Here is a 19,589-nt window from a genome sequence, read left to right on the forward strand (position 1 = left end):
ATCAAGGAAAAGCCTGATTTTTCCCAAATATATTTTACTCTTTTCTTTTTAAAGAGCATTGGAACAACTGCCAAGACACCCAGTAAGGGAGAACTTAAGGAGACAGGAAGGTTCTTCTCACCCCCAAATCAACAGTCTGGCTTCGCAGAGATAGTCATTGGGTTGCAGGGAAGTGGCTGAGGTTGGCACAGCCTCCTGCCTGCTGCTCGCCACAGGAACCAGAAGAGTGTACCGAGTGGGCTGAGGCTGCCCAACTCTACACCAGCCAGGCTAGTCCACCATGATGGCTTTTCCCAGCTCAGTGCATTACAGGTGAATGCACTCAGTCACCTGAGCTGCAGCCAGCGGTGACCTGGCCAGTCCCCAGAATGGCAGGAAACAAGAAAGCATCGTTCCAGGCCACTAGGATTTGCCGGTGGTCTGTTCTCTGCAACAGATGGAAATACCACCCAATAACAAATAGTGCTTGATACGACTAGCCTCTTCTTACCAAGGTATGTTCCACTGACTTCCCTGGCATCACCAAATCATAGAGGAGCATGATGCTCTGTACCTGAAGTAATCTGATCCTTCCCCTCCTTTTCCTCCTAGGCCTAAGAGCTCCCAGCTTTTCTACATCTGTGATCTGACAAGGATTTGCTGATCGAAATGAGAAGACACCCAAGAACTTCCTAAATTCTCAAGGGCACACTACATATTCTTACCTGGGGGGCCACTTAAAACTCTACCCAGAAGTCTGGTGGAGTGGCTCAAGCAGAAAGAGGGCCTGCCTAGTAACTGTGAGGCCCTGAGTTCAAACCCCAGTACCAGAAAAAGAAAGAAAGAAAGAAGAAAAGAAATTTAAAATTGTCCCCGAAGCACCTTCCGAGTGGCTTCTCCTCTGACCTCTTCTTCTAAGTCGCCATAACTTAGTACCGGGTCCAACTGAAACGCTATTTAATAAACATGGCACTGGGCTGATTCAGTGTCTGGCTTGATAGTCGAAGAATCCAAACATGGTGACATGTTTCTTTGAACCACTTTACAGGCTAATGGAGTGACGTACAAAACAAGGCAGACATGGCTTTCTCACAACAAACTTCCAGTGGCCTTAAGTTCAACACTTACTACAGGGGCTGGTGGAATGACTCAAAAGTGGTAGAGTGCCTGCCTGGCAAGCATGAAGCTCTGCGTTCAAAGCCTGGGACCACCAAAAAAAGAGCGAACACTTACTACAAATCTTACATAGAGATGCCAGCACAGAGTCGGGTGTGGGTGGCTAACAACTGAAATTCTAACTCCTTGGGAGGCTGAGATTGGGAGGACTGAGGTTACAGGCCAGCCCTGACAAAAAGTCACAAGACCCCATCTCAATCAATAGCTGGGCAGCCCAGTGATGGGAGGGAAGCTTAAAATAGAAGGATCGAGGGCCAGTCCAGTCTGAGCAAAAAGTGAGGTCATAGCTCCAAAATCAGAGCACCTGCCTAGTGAGTACGAACCCAGTCCTGCCAAAAAAATAAAAATAATTTAAAAAAAATAAATTCAAGCATGGTAAGTCACATAGAAGGACCTAAGCTTGGCCCCATGGTGGTAATGAAGAATCGTTGGGGGTAGTGTTCCTGAGACGAGGATTTGGTCCTGAAAGCTGAGATCCAGGTGGCCCCTTCCCCAGCTTCCCCAATTAGGGATGGGCTGCCTAGACAAGCAGACCTCCGTGCCCTGGGGACACGCTCACCCTGTCTGCAGATGCTCTCAAGACTCCTCACAATGGTGACTCTGACGCTTTCTACCTGGTGGGGTTAACCAATGTGAACAGGTACTGTTCTTGGGTGGATCAGGTGCAAGCTCTGTTGGGTTTTGGAAAATAATTTGCTCGACCATTGTGATAATTCTAGCAGGTCAAGGCCATGCAGCACACCCTGGTCTTTGGCTTCACAAGTTATAAGCCAAGCACACTTGGGCAAATGGATTTTACTCACAGAAGTGATGCTCAAATTGTGTATTCTGTATACCGTGTGGGAAAATCGTCCAGGACAGTATCAGGTTGCTGTTTACATGGGCCCAGTGTGCCTTTGGTTCCCTTAAAGCTATTTCTGGATTTAACCCCTGGACTCACACCCCACCTTGCTGACCTTTCACCAGACAGTGGCATGGTGTGACACCTCTGGCTAGCAATGAGGAACACGACATAAAGTGGCACCATGAGGCCAAGTCACCAGGTTTTACTGTACCATAGTGCAGTGTTTATGAGAACGCTGGCCTGCCTGACGAAAACCCAAAGGATATTTTTTTCTTGCCTCCTGGAATCAGGAAGGGAAGGGCTTCTCTGATATGGCTTCCTTTCTGGTATGGTTGTTGCCTCTTCTCTTTGGCTGCTGGAAGTCTTATAAGCAGAACTTCTAGCAAGAGGAGACTGGGACTTGAAAGTACACATACCACCCTCATTCATACCTCAGTTGTATCGCCCTTTTCCTACTGAATTTACTTTACCTTGACACAGAGTATGCATCTTTGCAAGACATCCCAAGCTCCTTTGGAACAAGGGTAGGGCGGAAATGAAACCAAAGATATTCCAGTCCAGGTATGTGCCATTATGAGGCCTGGGCATTCCCCACTGGGAACCCCATGGCCTCTCCTGCTGGGCTTTACTGCTGAATGAACACTTAGGGGAGTTAAACAGTAGAATGTGTAGATTTTTTTGGTAGCAGCCACATTAAAAAAAAGTAGTATACTAATGAGTTGATCTTTTGTCCTCAACACAATTCACACAAGTATGACAAGGGTAGTTTTTTTGTTAATTTGTGCTTTGAGGGTCCTGGGGTTTGAACTCAGGGCTTCACACTTGCTAGGCAGGTGCGCTATCATTTGAGCCATGCCCCCAGGTCCTTGTTTGTTGTATTTATTTTTCAGAAGGGTCTCTCACTTTTGCCCTGGACCATGATCCTCTGACCTATGCTAGCTGGCATTACAGCTATGCCTCACCACACCAAGCTTGTTGGTTGACATAGGGTCCTGTTAATTTTTTTTTTTTTTTTGCCTGAGTTGGTCTTAAACGGTGATCCTCACAATCTCTACTCCCAAGTAGTTGGGATTACAGGCGTGAACCACCATGCCTGGCCAAGAGTGTCTATTACAGCCCACTGGTAGCAGCCCTAGGATCACCTATGGGAAAATGGTTAAATAGATGGCTAGCTTTGTATCTATCAAACCTCAGACAGAAAGCATGCAACAAACTGATCAATGTCTCATCAGTAAATAACTCTGGGCATGGTTTGGGAGAGAAAAAGGTCTGGAGGGCCACACTTCAAAATGAGTAACAGATGGTGTTTGGGAATAAAACCAGGGGAGGTAGGTGGTGGAAGGGAAGAGGTAAACTTTGACTCTCCTGGTTACTGGTTTTCTGTAAGGAACTAGTCTTACTTTTGGAGTTTAAAAAACACTAGAGAAAACACATATGGTGTTGGGCTATAAAGCATTCTCAAATCCTAATGTCTTAAGGGTTTGGCTTGGAGACCTGAAGCTGGGCATGGCGAAGATGCCACCTCAGCTCCCTTCCTCCCGACCTCCCACCCCTAACCTTCATCTTGCTCTGTGTTCCTCCATTTTCTAAAAACATGTCCGAAACCTGTTTGGTAGCATGCACACAAGTCTTCAAAAATATGAAGTGGCAAGGAATCTTTCCAATCTCAGCAGAGCTGTAGTCTTTGTAAGTCCTCAAAATAGTACGTGACACATTATAAAGGCGTTTAATTAAATTCACAATTGTCTCAATATTTTTACATGCACTAGAGCAAACATGTTAATCAAGCCAGATTAGTTCTAAGAATCACGTCCCTGAAACACAGCCCTCTGAAAAGGGGGCTTTTAAATTTATTCAAAATTTTTGTCAAGTAAAAATTCCCTCTTCCTCCCATCCCACTAAATAAATACATATCACGTAGGAAGATATTTGTCAATGACATTGAGACAAACTTCTATGTGAGTGTGTGGACTGGGGATCTAGCCCAGGACCTCACATGCTAAGCAAGCACGGTACCACTGAGCTACATCCTCCAGAACCCTAAATGTACTTCAAAAGCAAATTTGCTGGATTGAACTCGGGGCCCATGCTTGCTAGGCAAGTACTCTATCACTTGAGCCACACCCCGGCACTTTTGCTTCTTCTGTCAGGGTCCTGTGCTTTTGACTGTGCAGCCTTGGACTGTGAGCCCCCTGCCTCCACCTCCCCAAGTACCTGGGATTGCAGGCCTGTGCTGTCATCACCAACCCAAAACATACTTTTTTTGGGGGGTGGTACCGAGGCTATAAGTGTCCTGGCGCTCTACCAGCTGAGCCACTCCCCAGCCCTATTTAGTGTCGGGTATTTTCAAGATAAGGTCTCAGAACCATTTGCCTGGGGCTGGCTTCCTGATCTCTGCCTCCTGAGTAGCTAGGATTACAGGTGTGAGCCACTGGCATCTGGCTCAAAATAAACTTTTTTACTGAGATTTTAAACCTGTTTGGAGAAAACTAATTAAAATTCACTTGAGCAAGACAGTGTCTTTGAATTTTACAGTTAAATTAAACACCACCATTTAAACTCATCAATGTGCAGTTGTTTCTAGGGTTCAGGAGTCAAAGCTGGGGTTCCACGGAGGAGGCAGTTGGGCAGTCAGTCAGGGACCCTGAGATAGCACAGGGAAACCAGAGTTGAAAGCACGAGATAATGGCACACAGTGGAAGAAGGGTGAAGTCACACACCCAGTGGGTCACAGGGAGGCTCCAACTAGGTCAGGTCAAGGACGAAAGCAGCAGTGACAAGTAACAAGCTGGTGTGAACTCTGATACCAGGTGCTATTTCTGCAGGCTTTGTTTTCCTCGCTGGGCGTGTTAGGTATTGGAGTGAGAAGTATGAAAATTGTTATTACAAACACAACCAAATCTGCCCTTGAGTGACTCCAGGACACACACGGGAGCTGGTTCCCAGACGCCAGCTGGGGCAGAAGCTCAAGTTGGACTGTCGCTCGTGAAACAGACTTCTAAGGAAGTTTTGATAGTCTAACCCTTTTCTAAACGTGGTGAGAATACCTTTCCAATTCCTGGTGAGGCAAGCGGCCAACTTCCTAACAAATTCGATCAGCAAGCAGGGTTAGAAACAGCGCACTCAACCTACTGTGCTCAAACTTCCCAAAGCTGGAGGGGAGGTGAGAGCCTCCTACTCACCCATTCTGCATGGGAGCCCCGAGCTCCCTCACCCTCCCATAAAAGAGGACATGACCTAAATCTATCAGCCAATTTGTTCTGGGCCCATTTGTCTTCTTGCTTAGCCTACAGAGGAAAACCTACCGCTCGAAAGAAATCTGCTTTCAAACCCAGTGCACAGTCCACACTCCCTCCTCCTCCTTCAAAGCCAGTTGCTTGGTTTTGCAGTCAAAGGAGCTGGTGGGAAGTCCCCCACCTTTTTATTTATTTATTTTTATTTATTTTTGCATCCAGTTGCCTTTCAGCTATGCAAGCCCTACACCCCTCAGATACCAGATGACTTCCCACACTCCCTGTCCTCACTGACAGGGATCCAGAGAGCTCCCTGTCACCTCCTCCAGCATCCAGTCCCCTGCCAGCCTGCTTCACTATAACCTGCTCTTCCCCCGCCCCTCCCGGAGACATGGGTTCCAAGTGGTGGACTGTGAGTCATTCATAGATCAGGAGCTTCTAAGAACACAGAACAGGAACAGAAATAGAACAGAAAGAGAGACTTGTTTCAGATACACATATACTTCTGTTCTGGGTTTCAAAGTTTTTTAAAAAAAATTGCATTCCTACTGCTGTAGCCCAAAACTGCAACCCAGATCTGGGCCAGCCTGTGACATCTAGTAGAACTCCCCTAGGACGTGGGACCCACTGTACTGCAGCGTCCTTTCTCTGGGCTGACTCGAGCTCTGAGCAGAACTTCCAGTTGTCTTCTCCACTGGCTGTTTTCAAAATCATTGGCCTTTGACCCTGATTCACAAGCTCTTCCTCTAGAGCCAAAGGATTGCCTTTTCCTTGAACACGGGGACGTTCTGAGAGGAGAAACACCCTTTCCCATTTCTGCCTGTGTCCTCAGGTCTGGGGGTGCCTCACCAGGAGCACCAGGCCTCAGAGCAGCAAACCCCACTTCTGTGTATGGCACCTTTCATCCCCAACAAGAAAGAGCTCTGCGAAAGTCACGCTTGAACACCCTTCAATTTCTTATTAAATCAGCCTCAGTTTCCTACGTGATGCATTACATTCAGGGCCTGAAGCCAGGGTGAATGGTCTTGCCTGTTGTTCGCTCAAGTCCGTTTGTGTTCTGAGAGTAGATGGGTAGTTGACTCAGTGTTGCAGTCTCCTTCACCTCCCAGGGCAAGTGGAAGGAGGGAAGCATAAGGAGGAGCTCTGTCAGCTTGGTGGGATCTTTTCCTCTCTCAAGGACAAGGGCACAAGCTGTCCAGCACACTCCACCCCCATATTTGCCTTCCTTGTCCAAGGGCCTACTATTCTCACCCAGACAATTAACTCATTATCTCCCTCAAAAGAGAAGCTTATTTTCTGTCTCAGTGCAGCCTATTCAGTTACTCTCTCAGCCAGACTTCTTAACCTTCCACGAGATAGGAAGTTTAAATGGATCTCCAACCTGTCCATATGGGATACTAACTTAGAAAGAAGGGTGAAGGGAGCCAGACACTGAGGGTTTCTTACAAGCTAAACTGCTCAGAGCCAGGCACTGGTGATGCACGCCTGTAATCCTAGCTACTCAGGAGGCAGAGATCAGGAGGACTGTGGTTCAAAGCCAGGCAGGGCAAACAGTTCTCAAGACCTATCTCGAAAAAACCCATCACAAAAAAGGGCTGGTGGAGTGGTTCAAGTGGTAGAGTGCCTGCCTAGCAACTATGGACTATGAGGCCCTGAGTTCAAACTCTAGTACCACAAAACAAACAAACAAACAAACAAAAAAACAAAGCCCAGGAGCAACAATAACCCAAATTAAACTGCTCAGTATTCTAAGGCCATATTTGAGAGAACACCAACACTGGAACCACACTGAAAGCACTAAGGAAGGAGAGAGAAGAGGTCTGATGACCTAATACTGAGGGACAAGAAACCTTGTCAAAGGGAAAGGGTCAAAATGCATTCCAGAGTTTGCCTCAAAACCCTAAATTCCCTTTCTGCACCCCACTGAGTAATCTAGTTCTCTTTTACCCTGCTGATCATTTGCTTGTAGGGGGGGCCTCCATCCCTTGCAGGCCCTTATTTCCTACATCACTCTTTGCAGGGAACACTCTTACTCAGTCTGGCACTGTGTCAGACTTTAAACACCTCCTGCTCCCAAGGCTTCCCTGTGTCATCAAACAAATCTCTCCCATGGAGATTCTGGAAAACGCAAGAAAAGAGAGACCCACTCTTGGTCTGTGTTCTGGGGTCTATTCAGAAGTTCCCAGATTCTCTGGAGGTTGCTGCTGTAAGTTTTGGCCCCTTGATGATTGCCAGTTCTTGTCACCCCCAAAGAAGGGTAGGGCGTTATTAGCAAAGAGTCATTCTTCTTTCCACCAGGGTGAAGAAAGCTCAGAGTGGAAATTACAGAAGCAGAGCTAGTAATGACTAAGCATCTGGGTCCAAGGCACCCAGCTAGACAGATAACGCTCCTGCAAGATGACAGAGGGAAGATGCAGACTCTGGAGGCCGCCATGGGGTAAAAGGAAGGGAAAGAAAAGAAGTACCTTCCACATGAATTACTCTGGCTCCTCACACGGCACAGGAGACTGCTGCAAAGAACCCAAAATCCGTGGTTCCTGAAGCCACTCTTTCCAGTGGCTAAGGCAATAGTACACCGTTCTAATTTGGTTTCGCCGGTACAACTGGAGGGAAAGTGTAACAAGGCAACACACTGCACCATCTGCACAGGAAACCGACTGGGGTTGCTGAACCTGAGCCTCCCTCAGGCCAGGCTGAATCGCACACACACCTGTACGACCCATCTAAACACACCCCGGCCGTTTGTCTCCTCTCCATCTATGACCATGAAAGGTTTTACCAAAATCACAGCTTTTTGTCTACCTCCCACATCAACTCCCGCCATCCACACCCTCATCCATCTTGCCCCCAAATTGGAATCTTAATTAAATAAAATATCATCGAAGGTCTCTTGAGTAAGTTTTACAACCTCATATAAAAATTAACACTCAAATGTATATGATTTAGAGGACACAGGCCAATCCCGCTGGCCCTTAAATGAACTCCGACGACACACAGTACGTTCCCACAGGGAAAGCCATCTTGGCAAAGCAGCAGGAGGCTGGCATTACACACCCCAAGTCATGGCTGGGTAAACCGAGGCACTTAACTGAATCAGCTTGGCAGAGTTTTCAAAGGCAGAGCTGGAAACAGACAATTCTCGGGTGACTCCGCACAGACTTCAGCTCTAGGCCGCTAAACTTGGCACCCATCTGGGGGCTGGAGGAATCCACAGGGATACTTGTTTTTAGGAGGAGATGGGGCCAGAACACCCCACTCGATGTGCGGGTGTCTACCACACCGCGTCCCCCGGATGGCCAAAGGTGGCACCACCTCTGTGTGCTGGGACCCCCGGCGCCGACCGGCGGGCAGGCAGGCGGCGCACAGCCGGGAAGCAAGCGCGGGGACGCGGGCGGCGCGGGGACCTGCGTGCTGCGGGGCAGAGGGGCCACGGGCAGGGACACTGCGCCCTCTGCACCTGGTGGGGCTGGAGCCCGGAGCCCCTGCCCCGTGCGGCCCGGGGCGCACCCGCACCTCCCCGCACCCGCGGGACCAAAGCCCACGCCGCCCGCGCGGGCGCCACGCAGCCTGGGGCGCGCTAGGCCGGTGGCGGCGGCGGCGGCGGCGAGGGTGGCGCGGGCCCGCGGGCTGCGTCCCCCCCATCCCCCGCGTCACCTGTGCGGGTCCCGGGACAGCAGGCGCGGGCCGGGCGGGCAGCGCAGCTCCGGGCGCCGGGTCCTCCGGCCCGGCCGAGGGCTGGTACCGACCGAGCCGCTCGCGGGGCTGTGGGCTGCGGGCTCCGGGCCGCGGAGAACTGTCGCCGAGGCTGCAGCCGCCGCCCGGACTGCGGGTCGGGTTACCGCAGAGCGGCTCCTTAAAGGGGCCGCGGCCGCTGGCGCTCGGGCGGCGACCCCGGCGCGGGGGGCGGGACGCGGGGCGCGGGGCTCGAGGCCGCCGCGCTGCGGGAGGACCGGCCTGGCCGCGCGCCCCGGGCCCCGAGGCGCGCTGACCACCAGGTGTCCGTCCCCGCAGCGGGCAGCGCCCCGACCCGCCACGTACCCAGAAATGGTCGGCCACTGCGCGCTGACATCCCGCCGCAGCGCCCGCACCCGTGCGATCTGCGGCCCTTGGCTGGGCGCTCGGCCACAGTCGAGTCCCGCCCTGCTGCGTCGGGCCGCAGGTGCATTCCGAGGGGCGGAGGCGGGGCGGTGGGGACAGGCGGGCGGCGTCCCCAGCCTCCTCCCGACCCCGACCGAAGCCTCGACCTGCCTTCACCAAGGCCCCGGGGCTGCAGGTGCAGCTCAGGGCAGGGCGCTTGTCTGTCGGGCACGAAGCCTGAGCTGGGATCCCCAGCCGTCCACACTGCAACCTTTCTGTTGTCCAGTGGAAACTGAGAACGCCAAGTTACCCCGTGCATAAAGTTGGACGCTGACTAATCTTCTGAACTATTTCAGATTGCTCAAAACTCCCAAGTGTTCTAGATCAATCAGATAAAATTGTTTGGAATAAAACAAAATAATGAAGATATGTATTGGTGGTACCAGGGTTTGAACTCAGGGCCTCACACTTGCTAAGCAGGTGCTCTACCACCTGAACCACTCCACCAGTTCTCTCTGTGTGTGTGTGTGTGTGTGTGTGTGACATTTTTTAAACAGGATCTCCCTTTTGCCCAGCCTGGCCTTGAACCATGATCCTCCTGATCTCTGCCTCCTGGGCCACTGGAGCCTGGCTTGACAAGACATATTTAGGTTGTTATAGTCTACAAAAGGTTATCAGAAGGCCTTTTTTTTTAAAATAAAGTGGGAAGTTCTAAAGAAATTAAATCATTTGTAAACAACCCTGTTAGTAATGTAGAAGTATCTATCAATAAGGCTAACATGTCTGACCTAATCCATACATGCACACAGAGAAAATGCCCTCTGGCTCATGGTAAAGGAACTGAATCAAAGTCAGAACCTGGAGTTCTATCACTTAGAGCTGTATGAGTCTAGCTAGCTGACCAGGAAGCTTAATTTATTCATCTATAAAATGGAAATTATAATTCAGTTATTTCTGAAACCCAGATCTTGGCAAAAGAACCTCAGACTGACTTACAAAGATAAAACCTACACCAGCCTCCAGGGACAGAACCCATCCTACAGCAGAAAAGCAGCAGGAAGAATCTGGAAGCCTCCAGGACTCAGGAGGTGCTGGGGCAGTAGAGCTCTCTGACTAGTTTCATCACACTGTGCCCAGTCCGTGTCTGCTGTGTGCATTCAGCTACGATTTCACAACTCTCGTGAGCAGGATGGTTGTTTGTGGACATATGTGGGGTCTCCCAAAAAAAACAGATTGAGTGTCATCCAAGAAGCTCTGTCAAGACCACTTCCTGCAGACACTCTCTGATGCCTATCAGAGGTGCAGCCCCTGTTCTGTTCCCTACTGATAAATGACCACAGTTATCTTTGATCTGTAGTGTCTAACCCCAACACAGAAATAAACTGTCTTCTTCATCCCATTCTGTTCTTTCATGTTAGACCTCTGTGAATACATCACCAACATGCAAGCTTGTTCTGAGATTATCCAGAACAGATATAATACACAAGGCCAAAGTCTGAGATAGAAAAAACTCAGTAGAGATGAGTTAAATGTTACAACTTTCAACTAATCAAAGGTTAGTGGACGTCAGCACTTGCCTAGCAACCATGAGGCCCTGAGTTCAAACCGCAGTGCTTCCAAAAACAAAACAAAGCAAAAATTCAGTGACTTTAGGATACATCCACTACATTCTCCTGAAATTTTAAATTCAATTTAAATCTTTATCCATTTCATTTTATTCACATTTAAATCTTTAATTATTCTTAACTTTATTTTACAATGCTTCCTTTCTAAGGATAATCCCTCAAAATTTGCATTTATTTACTATATGAAGTTTTCTACATTTTAAATGTGAAGTATCAAGGCTGACTGACACTTTTAAATTTTTTTTTTCTTCATGGAAACAGTTCAAGATAACAGTAAAAGTATTCATCTACACTTTAAAAATTCCAAATTTTTCTCTTAAATAAAATTTTCTGTTTTGCAAAATTCTTGCTGGGTGCCAGTGGCTCATACCTGTAATCCTAGTTACTCAGGAGCAGAGATCAGGAGGATCGAGGTTCAAAGCCAGCCCAGGGAAATAGTTCCTAAGACCCTCTCTTGAAAAAAACCCATCACAAAAAAGGACTGGCAGAGTGGTTCAAGTGGTAGAGCACCTGCCTAGCAAGTACGAGGCCCTGAGTTCAAACCCTAGCACCTCCCACTTATTTACCAAGACCACAGCATCTTCTTTCAAAAATGTCAAGATAAGTAAGGCAAAAATACTGGAAAACTGGCCTCCATTCTCCATTCTGCTGTAGTGGAGATGTGAACTACATGACATCAAACATTTTGGAAGAAAGGTTTTGGTTAGGGCTGGAGATACAGCTCAGAAGTAGAGTGCTTGCCCAGCACCTGGAAAGCCCTAGGTTCGTGAAATGCAAAAAAAAAAAAAAAAAAAAAAAACTTTTAAGTTTTGAGTTAGTAAAAAAAAAAAAAAAAGAATAACCCTAGGCACAATTCTTTTCCTGCCTTGGAAGTTTTAGTGTATTAAGAGTCTTTTTTTTACAGGTGACACACACCTATAATCCCAGCACTTGGGAGGCTAAGTTTGAGGCCAGGTTAGGCTACAGAGACCCTATCTCAATAATAATAATAATAATAATAATAATAATAATAATAATAATTCTGCAATTATGAGCATCAAAAAGTATTTTCTTTTTTTTTTTTTAAGCAAATCTCAGGAAGAAATTGTTTCAAGATGTTATCTCTGGATGGGTGAAATTCTGGATACCTTTTGTATTCTTTTTGCTTATTTTATGATTCTTTGCTGTACCATATGTGTATTGCTTTTGATAGCATTTTTATTTTAATAAAAATACATATGAGTGAAAATGGAAATGGTTTGTAAAGGCTGAGAACAAAAGCCAAGCTTGAGTCCCCCCAGTCCTGTCCCCTCCCTACCACCTCTCCTAGAGAGCCTGCTCTGGGTTCCTCATCTCTTACTGATATCTTTATATCAGTGCTTGATTTTCAGTTTCAGGCATTGTTTACTAACACCTTGTCACAGTACTGACCATCTCGTTCATGCCACCATCAGCACTTTGCCCCACCCTCATTTCCAAATTAGCTACACAGAATCAATAAACAATGATTAGGGTTTATGTCATCCTGATAATGCAAATGCATTCCATTGCTGAGTCAAGTAAAGAGCCGTGATTACATCAGTCTTGAAATCTCTTCTGCTTCCTGGAGTTAGGAATTGCCTTGCCTTTTCCACTTTCAAAAAAAAAAAATGTATCTAACCTAAATTTTACCCAAAGTCTTCAACATTTCTATCAAATACCCATCACTATTAGTCAATGCCCAAACATGTGACTTTGAGTGTACTCTGATTTTGTTGAGCACAGATCCAACAGCTTACTCAGAGGGGGCACACAGATAGCAAGGACCATGTCTGACCATGGCTTTTCTGTGCTTTTTCCTGATCAATACTTTCGACAGGTGGAAATTCATTTTCCCACCTCAGTGAAGAGCATTCTTCCACAGCCTTTCACTCCTAGCCTTGCTACTGAAATGTCTGCCACCCCTCGTTGTCTGACTCAGATCACCCCATTGCCCCTGGAAGCCCAAAGCTTCACTACGATGTATCTTTGAACACTCGGGGGTCTTTCTCTGTCATTTTGCTATTTCTTTGCTGGTTTCCTCCCGTCCATTTTCTGCTGTCTTTTGTTATCAGGGTCCAAGAACTACAGCTCTCTCTAAATGTGTTGTCTTTTTGTCCTCTTGATCATCTCTGCATCTTTCTGTTCTATTGTGTAAGACGCAAGTTCTCAAAGGAAGAAGTGCAGAAGGCTGATTCCTGCACCCCCAGGGACGTGTGTCAATGTCTGGAGATAGTTTTGGTTGTCATGACAGAACAGGGGGTGCTGGCATCTTGTGAATGAAGGCCAAGTGCACTGCCAACCAGCTTACACTGCACAAAACACCCTCCCACAACCAAGAATTCCCAATCCCAAATGTCAACCGTGCAAGATTGAGAAATGCTGGACCAGGAGAATTCCTTAACCTTATCTTCTTGGTTCCAAACACATTTTTCACTTGCAAGGGCTCTTCGCCATCCTCTGGCTGCCCTCTGTTATGGGGTCTCTCCATCAGGAATAAATCTCCAGAGAAGAAACATTGACCCCACAGAGGGATTCCATTGACTGCACGACAGTACCAGTACCATTAGGGTGCAGTGAAGGACTGCAGGCTGCTGTAGGAGGTGGGGAAGGGACACAGGTCTACAAACTTGGAAAGAGGTAACTTCAGGATTTTCCTCCTTCAGCTTGACGCCATCCCTGCCTCCCACAGGGTACCTCACCTCAAATGCTAATTCTCCTCCAAAGCTTAGGTTCAAACCTTTTCCACTTTGCAAAGGCAACTACCCCTACGCCATCCAACCTCCGGCTTCTGAAACATGCTAAAATCTCTCACCCACTAGATACTTTTCTCCACAGTTAAAAAAATCTTTTACATAAAGCAAAATTTTTTGAATTTCTGTTGCCCCAAACTCATTTTTTTTTCCTTGAACTCCTGAACTCAAGTGATCCTCCTGCTTCAGCCTCCCAAGTGGCTGGGGTTACAGACATTCGTCATCACTGTCTGCGATGATTTTTCTACACTTTCATCTTGGTGCTATTTAGCAGAGAATAAGTGATAAACACTGTGGCCACCCATGATGTTTAAACAGGAGAGTCTTATTTCTGTTCTATAAAACAAACAAGAACAGAAGGGATCCAGAAAAGAAGAATGGAAAGAACAATGGATCTATTTTTATTAAATTTCTAACTTATTTTGTTAATTGTGTCAAAATGTTAGATTTTTTTTTTTTTTTTTTTGGCACTGGGGTTTGAACTCAAGGCCTCACACTTGCCAGGCAGGTGCTTTCCTGCTTGAGGCACTCCACCAGCCCTGTTTTGTATTGGATATTTTTGAGATGAAGTTGGTGAACTGTCCACCTGGGCAGGCTTTGAACCTTGATCTTTCTGATCTCTGCGTCCTAAGTAGTTATGATTACAGATGTTAATGATTATACCAGCAGCAGGCTGGATTTTTAATTTTATAAATTAGTTGAAATTGACATTACTAAACACCAGTTGATAAGGTAAGACTTTCAGATCAGTCTGCTGAATGTCTTTTCAGATGCTTTTCCCTACATAGTCACGTACACTGTGGGGTTCTTTTTAGCAAGAAGAAAAGGTGCGGGGGATTAAAACAATACAAATTGTTAATAACCGTGCTCACTGTCACACATACTGTGTTTACCCCATCAGTCCCTTACAAGTGCACATTCGGGGATCAGACAGTGTTCAGGTAGGCAAAATAGTAATGTGTGGTGAGAAACTGATCTTGAAATTCAAAGCCAGCTGCAGATTTCATGGCGAAACACTTGAAGATTCTGATGCGGTCAAGAGGAAGGAGAGGTGGTGACCACTCTCCCACCACTGCTTAAAGTGATGCTAGACGGGTCAGTTGAGGAGCTAGATGGCAGAGAGGGAGATATCAACACTGGAACACAGAGCGTTATTTGTAGCTGCTATGACTAAACACTTGGAAATAAATGAGTACATGTCAGGAAATCAACTGAAAAATATTTCAGATAATAGAAAATGAAGTGTGAGAGCAGGATTTCAAGTGAACTTACTTGGGCTGCGGATTTGGCTCAAGTGGTACAGCACCTGCCTAGCAAGCCTGAGGCCCTGAGTTCAAACCCCAGTACCTCCCAAACAAGTTAATTTACATATATATGTGTAAACACACACATACACACATATCCTTTACCTCTTCCAGTACACATATACATTGCACACACATACACACACAAACAATATAATGTAAGAAAAGGAAAGCCCCCTCCAAGCTGGGCACCAGTGGCCTGCGCATATAATCCTAGCTGCTAAGGAGGCAGAAATCAGGAGGATAATGGTTCCAAGCCACCCCAGGCAAATAGTTCATGAGACCCTATCTTGAAAAACCCCATGACAAAAATAGAGCTGGCGGACTGGCTCAAGGTAAAGGCCCTGCGTTTAAACCCCAGACAGTAAAAAAAAGACCCCTCGTGATTGCAATGAGAAGCACCTAGAGATAAATTTCATAAGGAATATGCCTAACTTTTATGAGGAAAAGCTTCAAAACACTTCTGCAGGGACCAACGGATGACAAGTCAGGCTGGTTTTTTTGTAGGAAAAGTGAATGTATATCAGTTCTCCCTGAGTTTTATCGTAAGTTTATTACAATCTTAGTGACAATAACAAGAGGCTATTTTCCAGGAAAGGAACAGCTAATTCTAACGCTTGCATGAAAGAAATAAACAAGCACAGTCAGAAAACTTCAAAGAGATCCTTGAGGCGCTGGTGAGTAGCTCGAAGGCCGACCTCGTGCTTAGCCTGCTGGAGGCCCTGGGTTCGAGCCTGAGCATCACAACAAAACAAGATCAATGAAGAAGGGACAACCTTCTGTCCGTATCTTAAGAAATACTATGGAACCTCGGTAACTAAACATTTTGGGTTTTTTATGGGGATAGGATAATGGAATTGAATGGAAAGTCAAATATGCAGCATCTTACATCAGTGGCACAAGACTGACTTTAATAAACAGTATCTGGGAAAAATAAAATCTATTATCTCATACTGTATGCTAAAATAAATTCCAAACGGGTCAAAGATTTAAATATAAATGCAAGAAGAATTTTATATGTTGATAGAGAGTGTGGTGAATTCCCCTCTTTCCTTAGAATGGGAAGGTCTCACTAATTTTGACTTGAGATGTAGAACCCATAAATATTAACAAATCTAACAACTGAAAGTCAGTCAGTGCTGGGTGCTGGTGGCTGACGCCTATAATCCCAGCTACTCAGGAGGCAGAGATCAGGAGGATTGCAGTTCAAAGCCAGCCAAGGCAAATAGTTTGTGAGATCCTATCTTGAAAAAAACTCTTCACAAAAAAGGGCTGGTTGGAGTGGCTCAAGGTGAAGGCCCTGAGTTCAAACCCTAGTACCACAAAAAAAAAAAAAAAAAAAAAGTTAATCTGCAATGCCAGCATTCGGGAGCCTGAAGCAGGAGGAGGAGTTTGAGACCAGCATGGGCTACACAGAGAGACCCTGTCTGAAAAACAGAAAGTACTACTCTATTGCAAAAGTAAATAAATAAAATAACAGAAGCAAAGTTGAAAAACAAACTAGAAGCTGGGAGGAAATTGCTGATGCTCAAATCACAGAAGAAGGGTTAGCATTAGTACATAAGATGCTTCCAGAAATCAAGAAAAAAAAAACCCAAACAGCCATTCATGATAAAAATAGAGGACATGAGTAGATATCACAAAAAAATGTAGATTATGCTTACATTAAAAATTCACTAAAGATATGCTGATGAAAGCCAACAAGTCCCCTCCCACAGCCTGATTCTTTCTCACCCTCCCTCCACACTGTCTTTGGCCAGTCATCTCTGGGAACACTTCAGACTGGCTCTAACCACCATCACTTTTTCCAAAAGTGGGAAATTTATGAAGCTATGCCTTAGAAAAATATCCTAGCTCTGAAATGCCTTGATAACAAGGCAAATGGACCTTTAGCAGGTCACAATTCACCAACATATCCAAGTCCATTCTGTTTTGGAAAATAAAGTCATATGTCAAAATGATAAAACTACTACGAACTATCTTGTTCCTATGAAGAAATACGCTTTTAAAAACTAAAGTCACTACTTGAGTTATTCACCGCAGTTTCCATACACCTTCTCCAGCTAAGTACAATTTTAGAATTTAGAAATATTCCTTTGTATAAACATTCCCAACTCCACCTGTATCCCCTGCCAAAAAGATAAATTAGGAAAAAAATCAAATTTTTATGGCGATTGATACAAATCAACTAGTTCGCTGGTTACAAACAGACAAGAAACGACTTAAAATAATTGCAAAGAGAAAACAAGAACAATTTTCCTAAGAGTGTTTTTTAGCAGACGAGTGTACTACCCCTCTTATAAATTTATCTCCCAATCAAATTGATCTGATAATGTCCTCACGACCATGGTTCACACACCAGCCTCGCTACAATCAGTCCTCCACACAATCTGAATCATCTTCATCCCTAACTGATTCCCTGTGGTCCATATGAGGAGGAATGAGTTATTATTTACACAGAAAATGCCATGATACATTCAGATCTCCCACTTAACTTCAGGCCTATGTTCTGTGCATATCAGTGAAAAAAATGCCCTCCAGTCTAAAAAACTATCCATTGCCATCCCTTTTCAAAATATTTTTGTTGTACTATTTTTTTTTTTTTTTGCAGTACTGAGGCTTGAACTCAGGGCCTTCACCTTGAGCCACCCCACCAGCCTGGTTTTTGTGAAGGGTTTTTGAGATAGGGTCTCGCAGAACTATTTGCCCAGGATGGCTTTGAACAGTAATCCTCCTGATCTCTGCCTCCTAAGTAACTAGGATTACAGGCATGAGCCACCAGCGCCCAGCACTAAGAATATTTTTTAAAGAAGATAATCTCATTTTAGTAAAAAAGATATCATTTTATAGGGATTTATTTTCCACAAGAAAAGGTATAGGTCTAGTCTCAGATTTTAAAATTCTCTTTGGTTGAAAATACAAGATAAGAATTATTTTTGAAAGACTGTTACAATTAAATGTCTTCTGACTTTGTCAAATATATTGTATAATAAAATGTACATAGTATCCCAAAATGCTGACGTAATATTTTATTGCCAAAAGTCAGAAGACATGGGTGTGGGGTAAGGAGAGGTTTTAATTGTTAATGTGCCCCGTGCAGTCCAACATTCTAGAAGTTACAGAATCATTAATGAAAGCACCTTCAGGACATGGAGATTTAACTTAAGCTATGAGATTTCCTCCAATCAGATAGAAGTGAAGCATTTCATAAGCAGAGTAGAGGTGAATACCAGAACTTTTAAGCCTAGAACTTCTCTTTCAGTAAGAATAAGAAACTCACTTTCTCTTCTTCTAGTTACAGATGGAAGTTGAAGTCTTCAAAACTGGGACCTGTGCAATAGCCAGTGTTCTGATGGCGTCTTTTCTGCAGAGGTTCTCCATCTCTCTATGTGGCTCTAAGACCACAGAGCCAGCACAGAGACCTGGGAGTCACTCTGACTCCTTCCTGGTCCCACCCACAGCTCTGGGTGTGGCCTCACAGCTACCACCCCCAAGCAAGTCCCTGTATCTTCAGAACTCGTTCCCACAGGCCATCCTTCTCATTTGCCTCTGCTGCTGCTTCCAATAAGAAAATCAATAGTTTTTAAATTGGGAAATAAATCAGATCATACATTCACCCAAAGTCCAGCTGTCTTGGACAAGTGACTAATTACTGAAATCCTCCGTGGGAAGAAGAGGGAGTGGAGTGGTTAAAAGGGTGACATGCCTTTCATTTTGAAACTCCTCCAAAGGCCCTGCCCTCTGGTGTGTACACGAAGTCCTATGCCACATGACATATTAGTCACTATCAAGATTTGCACACACTATTTCTCTAGCACAGTAAGGGAAAGTAGGCCCCCTAAGGCAACAGCATGAGCTGAAAGAAACCCAATTTCGATTCACTGCATCTTCATCATTATTAATTATTAATTTCTTCAACAGCCAATGCATATTGAAAGAGCATGATGGAATAGTCTGGAAAATGAGTAACTATACCCAATGTCTAAAAACACCAACTACACAGATTCAACCTTTGACATATTGATTTGGATAGAAGAGAATGAACAAATAGAGCTGAAGTTCAAAGCCATGTCACCTAAATGACATGGTAGAAATAATTTGTCTTTTAATGACTACCACAGTAAAGACCAATCATGCTTTGACAGAATGGAAATAAATAAAATACAAAGAGTTAATTTATGGATATCCCTGTACTACTTTGTTATGGCCACCCGAAATCAGCGCCCCCTAGTGTCTACAGGAAATTATCTCCAAGCATTTCATTTCACGATCCTCCCCATCTTTACACAGGATGAAGGGGTTCCTGAGGAGCTGGGGAGTCCTCTCATGAGCAACGTGCTCCACGCCCTCTTCGTTCCTACACAGGAGCTCAGCTAGCATCTTCTGGTTCTTAAACCCTTGGAATGGCACTGCATGCCTAAAGGAGTTCTTCCAAACAAATACTGCACGCTTCCCAAGTCTGCAAAAAGCTTTCGACCTTACCCACCACCTTCACTCTCCTTTCTCAGTAAGCTCTTGCTGCAACTCCCTGGCCCTTCTGGAACCTGAGAACAAACAGGATTTATGCTTTGGAACTTAGCCCAGAGGTTCATTTTGCAATG

At 45.5% G+C, this 19,589-nt stretch overlaps 1 protein-coding gene across 5 annotated transcripts in view; it reads right to left on the reverse strand.

The window, feature by feature from the left end:
• Tlcd4 (TLC domain containing 4) overlaps positions 1-19,589 on the reverse strand; it is an 84,193-nt gene that overhangs the window by 46,116 nt on the left and 18,488 nt on the right. The window contains exon 1 of one of the 5 annotated variants that reach the window (XM_074050947.1): positions 18,269-18,451. The exons of 1 other annotated variant lie outside the window; for it this stretch is intronic. The gene's annotated coding sequence lies outside the window, so the exon portion shown is untranslated. Of the gene's footprint in view, positions 1-7,697; positions 7,973-8,886; positions 9,030-9,270; positions 9,426-18,268; positions 18,452-19,589 lie in introns of those variants that run through there. 3 more of the 5 variants (XM_020163943.2, XM_020163942.2, XM_074050949.1) reach the window with 3 other exon arrangements.

Source organism: Castor canadensis, chromosome 12, assembly GCF_047511655.1.
Source record: "Castor canadensis chromosome 12, mCasCan1.hap1v2, whole genome shotgun sequence".
NCBI lineage: Eukaryota > Metazoa > Chordata > Mammalia > Rodentia > Castoridae > Castor > Castor canadensis.